This window comes from Myotis brandtii, unplaced genomic scaffold (genome assembly GCF_000412655.1).
Source record: "Myotis brandtii unplaced genomic scaffold, ASM41265v1 scaffold17, whole genome shotgun sequence".
NCBI classification, from domain to species: Eukaryota; Metazoa; Chordata; class Mammalia; order Chiroptera; family Vespertilionidae; genus Myotis; species Myotis brandtii.
In genome coordinates this window covers 6,069,000-6,075,485 of record NW_005356259.1, presented here as the reverse complement: position 1 = coordinate 6,075,485, position 6,486 = coordinate 6,069,000, and the positions used below count along the sequence as shown (strand labels likewise).

Sequence of the window (6,486 nt, the reverse complement as noted above, 5' to 3'; positions counted from 1 at the left end):
GAGTCAGGTTCAGCTGACCAGCTAGTAGCTATTATGCATATTGACTACCAGAGGGCAGACGCTCAATGCAGGAGCTGCCAAGCGACAACTTTGCAGAGTGCCCTCCTGCACTCTGGGACTCCTCAGGGGATGTCGAACTGCCAGGTTTGGCCCAATCCCCACAGGCCAGGCCAAGGGATCCCACCTGCTGGAGGGACCCCACTCACTCTGCAGACGCCCTTTGAGCCCTGGCACTGCCCCAGGTTCCGCTGGCCAGAGAGGTTGGCTCAGGGGCATGCCCGGCCATCTCACCCAGTCCCATCCCACCGGCCACCTTCTAATTAATTTCTTTTCAATGTGCATGAATTCATGTACCAGGCCTCTAGTTAAGTAATACTGAAAGCCAATTGCATAGACCATCTCTCAACTCTTATTTGCAAGTTATAACCTAAAGTTGCACTCAAATGCAGGGATCCAACCTAATGTAATTGTGATGAAACCAAAACCTGATTTGCCACTCTCTGTGACTGTGAGCAAGTCTTTTAATCTGACTATACCTCAATTTCCTCGTGTGTAAAACAAAGATAATAAGACCAGATAAGGTTCTTTTTGTTTTAATTTTTGTTAATCATCACCTGAGGATATTTTTTTCCATTGATTTTTTTTTCTTTTTTAGAGAGAGAGGAAGGGAGGGGGAGAGACAGAGAGAGAAACACCAATGTGAGAGAGACACATCTTTTGGTTGCCTCCCGCACACGCCCCAACTGGCACTGGGGATTGAGCCTGCGACCAAGGTACATGCCCTTGACCAGAATCTAATCTGTGACCCTTCAGTCCACTGCTGGTGCTCTAACTACTGAGCAAAACAGCCTAGGGCAAGACCAGATAAGTTTTTAATTTAAGCAGCTGAACCAGTTCTTCACTCAGATTACAGCAGTGGTGGGAACCCAGAGACCCTGATTTCTAAGTCAGTTTTCCTGATACTCTTCTTTCTACCTTTAGGAAGCTCTAGGAGAATCTCTGTGGAGACCAATGGCTTTGCAAGGCCATTTAAAAATTGAGACAAAAAAATCCATAGTGTCAAGTTCCAGTTTTGTTTATGTACTATCATGAATCTTTTTTTGAAAACACAACTCAAAGACGAAGTCATCTTTGTTGAAAAGTTATTTTATCTCCTATGTAAGCCACTAAAAATTATTCAATATTCATGTTATTTGCAAATTTGACAGATGGAATGTAAAATGATTTGCAAATTAAAAAGTCTGTTGGTGCTGAAATAGGTATATATGCATTTATTTGCTCCTTTCTAGATTCCATGCCATAATGTAGTCATGAATCTATCTGACTTACTCAGAATCTTTCTCCTTTATTCAAGTAGCCCCTTGTACTACAGGGAAGAATTTCTGCAAAGAGCAAACAGTCCTGAAAATGTCCACTTGAGGACCCAGGGGGGCAGCACACGCCTCCATCTCTACAGCTAAAAACTCATCATTCTTACTTCCAAGAACCCTGGGCCCAGGGATGTCAAGAAAGGGGATGTCTGGCCCTAGCCGGTTTGGTTCAGTGGATAAAGCCTCAGCCTGCACACTGAAGAGTCCTGGGTTTGATTCTGGTCAAGGGCACATCCTCTCCTTCTCCCTTCCTCTCTAAAATTAATAAATATATATATATTTTGAAAAATATGGTTGCCTGGGTACTGCTACACTCTGCCAGCTGTGAACTTAAAACTTAAGTGAGCCGAACCGGTTTGGCTCAGTGGATAGAGCGTCGGTCGGCCTGCGGACTCAAGGGTCCCAGGTTCGATTCCGGTCAAGGGCATGTACCTTGGTTGCGGGCACATCCCCACTGGGGGGCGTGCAGGAGGCAGCTGATCGATGTTTCTCTCTCATCGATGTTTTTAACTCTCTATCCCTCTCCCTTCCTCTCTGTAAAAAATCAATAAAATATATTTAAAAAAACACACAAAACAAAACAAAACAAAACTTAAGTGAAATAGTGTCCATGTCCCACTGCTGTTGAGTCAGGCTCATCAGAAAACAGAAGTGCCAGGAAATTTATTCTGTAGAATCACATGGTTGTATAGTTGTTAGTCCAACACCAGTCTGGATGATATATGAGCAAAGATAGAAGTATTCAAATATGTACTGATTTTTTTTTTGAGAGAGATTAAGTTTATTTATTTTTTCAAATTTTCTAATTGATTCAATTTTGTTAACATGATGTAAGTTTCCAACATTTTTTCCTTAAGCATAGGCAAGATATTTGACATACCTGGGTTCATTTGTTAACCTCAGTGCCTTGACATAATCATGAGTAATTAATTATAGCTACTATAATTACACTTTAACCTTATGCTTCCTATTTACAAAATTACAATCAGTTTTACTCACGTGAGGCAGAGGAGGGCCCAATATATTATGTAAGACATGTATTGTGTAAGTAATGGAAAAGTTCAGACTCCATCACACATTCTACTCAACAGTGCCTCCACTTATGTTTACCCTCAGGGGGAAAAAAAGTGTAGTTTATCCCCACTTTTCTTTCAACTTTAGATGTTGAGAGCATGCAAAATTTGTATCTTACACACTGGTTTTTCTTAATAACACAGCTCCTTACATATTAAAGTAGGTAATTTATTTCATTTGCTAACTTAGGATTAATTCTTATTCTTTATTTATTATTTTCCTTCATACAAAATAGAGAAGACATTGATATCTGTAATACTTTGCTTCTTGCGTAAAGTACCTAAGTTTAGAAAGCAAAGATTGATCACAGGTACAGAAAAGAAAACTTACTGAGACTTCTGTAAGGAAGAAAAAGAAATTAAAAGGCCTGTTTGAAGATGTCACTATTATACCTTTCATGAGTCTACAGGGAAATTAGCTGTATCCTCTCAGTTTTTAGATTATAAATCCAATTCCTTCTGTAGAATTAGTGAGGGTATTTTATTCCCTTGGGTTATATTTAAAAGAAGAAAGAAGAATGGAATTTTTCTTTTTTCTATTTTAACTGTTAAATCATCAGAGTATTTCTAGAATGACTTTATGACCATTATGCCTTTCCACTATGTTGAGAACCTGGTGGTAGAGAAGTGTCTCCAATACATAGGTCAGAAAATCAGAATATTCCTAGAGAATCTGCAGTTATTCCCATGTGTAGGTGCCCTGGGAAACTCCATTCAGAAAAAAAGGATGGTCCAGAGGTAAAATTTCCTGGGATGTGAACTACAAAACTTGAAAACGTTTCAGATGATAAGAGTACTTGTATTATAAATGAATGTTAAGACCTGGATGACATTTTCTTATGCATGAGTGACTAGTACCTCAAATTTCCTATTCTATCTGTAAGCTTTCCTTCCAATTTCCTTAACATAGAAAAACAGTCCACATACGCCTCTGTTATGACTCAACTTTCTCTAAAATGGGTTTATTGTACATTAAATAAGGTAGAAAATAAAATTAAATGAGGTAATATATAAAAAATTCCTATCACTGCCGAAACTGGTTTGGCTCAGTGGATAGAGCGTCGGCCTGCGGACTGAAAGGTCCCGGGTTAGATTCCGGTCAAGGGCATGTACCTGGGTTGCGGGCACATCCCCAGTGGGGAGTGTGCAGGAGGCAGCTGATCGATGTTTCTCTCTCATCGATGTTTCTAGCGCTCTATCTCTCTCCCTTCCTCTCTGTAATAAATCAATAAAATATATTTTAAAAAAATTCCTATCACAGTAAATGTTATTGTTATTTTGAAATGTTATAAAACATTATGTTAAACAACTATAGCATAATGTTATTTCATATTGACCAAGTAAAGTATTATTATAAAAAGTCTGATAAATGTATACAGTTTATGCAAATAAGAATGATTATTTGCGAAACATTTAGTTTACAACATAATCTGATAAAATGATTTAAACTTTTTATATACAGAAACTTAGAATAACATGCAAATGGAAGGAAAACTACTAGGTTAGAAAATGCTACTTGAAACTTTTAGCCATGACTTGAGCCAGTGAGCTAAAACATTGTGATTAGATCAGAAAAAAAGTTACAAAGTGAGTTCCTTCAGGAACAAAAGGATCCATAAGATTCAAATGTGTTTGAGTAACCATGACCAGATATTTTCCGACAAAAATAAGGGTGGCAACTATAATAATTTCAGAGGTAAATTTCAAAATTTTCAGTACACTCTGTCCAAGTATCTCTCCAATTATAATTATGATATTTCTCCCAGGTTAATCTATTATATGATGACTGTGTGTTTGATGTATTGTTCTGGTTTAATAATAATTCTGGTAAATGAAAAAAATGTCTTCATATTTCTTCTTTCATAAGTTTCAATGGACTACTGGAGTCTCTATATAACAAAACTTTAGAAAGTTTAATTTTGGTTATTTTGCAAACCAATATTATAAGCAATGTTTCTTTTAGATCCAGGAGACATTACTGGCAAGGGTTTAGACTTGTGAGGTTTGTTTGGGTAAAGAATATAAAACTTCTGATGGACCCAGAGAAACTTGGTAGGAATACTATAAAAGATACATACTTAGAAATTGAATAAAAATAACTCTGTACTAAAACAAAATAAAACATTACTAACTTACAATCATATAGGAATGGACTAAAAAGTACATGCAAATAATTTAAAAATAAATTTCAATATGTTACTTGATAATCCAAGTAATTATTTGAGATTCACTCTAAAGAATTTATGCCATTTACAGTTATAGATCGATTCACTTAGTGTAATTAAATTGAAACTTTTTAATTTCTTCAGAATAATTTATCTTTTATTTATACTTGGTATCATGATTCAATAAAATAATATTTTAATATTTGTAATAGCCCAAAACATCAGTTTTGTTTTATTTTTAGTCTGCTAACAAATTCTATATAATTTACACTTGGGCTAGTGATAAAATCTAGAATCATTATTTGGAATTAATATAATTTACCATTCCCAGGACAATTATAATGTTTGTTAATTTAAAAAATAGTTACTCGAAACATATCTAAATATACATTGTATTTAACCATGCAAAGTCAAATTCACCAAAATTGTGTAATTCAGATAGAAAATTAAGTATGTTAATATTCTATAAAGTAATAAGTAGTTAACAATTGTATATAAGATAGCATGTTGACATAAGAGTGGCAAGTCATTTATAACAACTAATTCTACTATATTGATTTCATTTATGATTGTTTCTATTCATAATTTAAATTAAAAATCATGTATAAGTAGCCTAAGTATACAATGTAAGTTTTATAATAATCTAAATGTATTGTAAATCATTTTAAATATTAACAAATAAATGTTTACAGAAAAACATAACATTTTAAATATCAAGAAGTGAAATGTCATTGAGCATTAAACAAGGTTTTAATATTTTTTAAAACATAAAATGTAGAAAATTGATGTTGATAACTTAGAAAACAACACAAACCTAATTTTTAAATAAAGCCTAGTGACTAACAAAACAGCTACTGCTTTTTTGTTGTTGTTATATAACTTCTTAAGAGTATTTATATAGTAGTGTCATCCATCATTTGGGAGATAGAAATCTCTTATGCTTAAAAAAAATCATATGACTTACCTTTAAAAAAGCTAAGAAGGATTTTTCAATCAAGTGCTCCAACATTTGAACAGACAATTCTTAGTAGGATCAAATGGTATTCTGCAGAAAAAACCCTGCACTGAAATCCTCATTACAAAGTGTGTGAGTTTAAATATGCTTAAAAAAAAAAAAAAAAGAGGACCACAACGTCCGTCAAATCCCAGTGAGTGGTTTGTTGCCAGAGGAATTTAAAAAAAAAAAAAAGAAAGAAAAAAAACCCACACACATCACACAACTGGTATGGCTCTTAACGGTCTATTTTTGTGGTCTGGAAAGGACCCCTTACCTATATCTGAGATACACAGCAGCATTTTAGTTATTTACTCTTGGCCATTTGCCTATCCAACTAAGTCAGAGGCCAGGGCGGAAAAAGAACTGAAGCTGCATGTGATACATTCTGTTTCCCCACAGTCATGACTCCAAACGATGAACTAGGGGTACGGGTGTGAGGAATGTAAATCAGGGAGAGTAATGAGAGGTTCCCTTCACTGTCATGACCAGCTCGCCAAGCTCATTTCATGAAGTTTAAATAGAACACACTCTTCTGTACAGCATGAACCTGAAGTGCATCAAGACTAATATCTTGAAAACAGTTGGAGACTCTGTCAATCAGCAAAGATGACAAACAGACTCTAAAAAAGGAAATGGCCCATTGTTCTAACTGGAAGTTCTTAACTATTTATCATGTTCTGTGAGTCTTATAAAAATTTCATGGGGACAGCAAAATCCACCTACAAAATTCACAATATTAAGCTTCTCTTAATTTGTTTTCAGCCAAAATACAATGATCAAATAACTTGTAAATAGAATTACTATTTAGAATGATCTTTTAATATATATATTAAAAAGTAGATACATGAGTTACTTTAAAAGAACGTCATTCATTTTATATC

General features: G+C 34.9%; 1 protein-coding gene across 5 annotated transcripts in view; it reads right to left on the bottom strand.

Annotated features, from left to right (window-relative positions):
- CD36 (CD36 molecule (thrombospondin receptor)) overlaps positions 1-6,486 on the bottom strand; it is a 60,173-nt gene that overhangs the window by 33,707 nt on the left and 19,980 nt on the right. The window contains exon 1 of one of the 5 annotated variants that reach the window (XR_001361415.1): positions 5,573-5,868. The exons of 3 other annotated variants lie outside the window; for them this stretch is intronic. The gene's annotated coding sequence lies outside the window, so the exon portion shown is untranslated. Of the gene's footprint in view, positions 1-5,572; positions 5,869-6,486 lie in introns of those variants that run through there. One more of the 5 variants, XM_005862924.2, reaches the window with a different exon arrangement.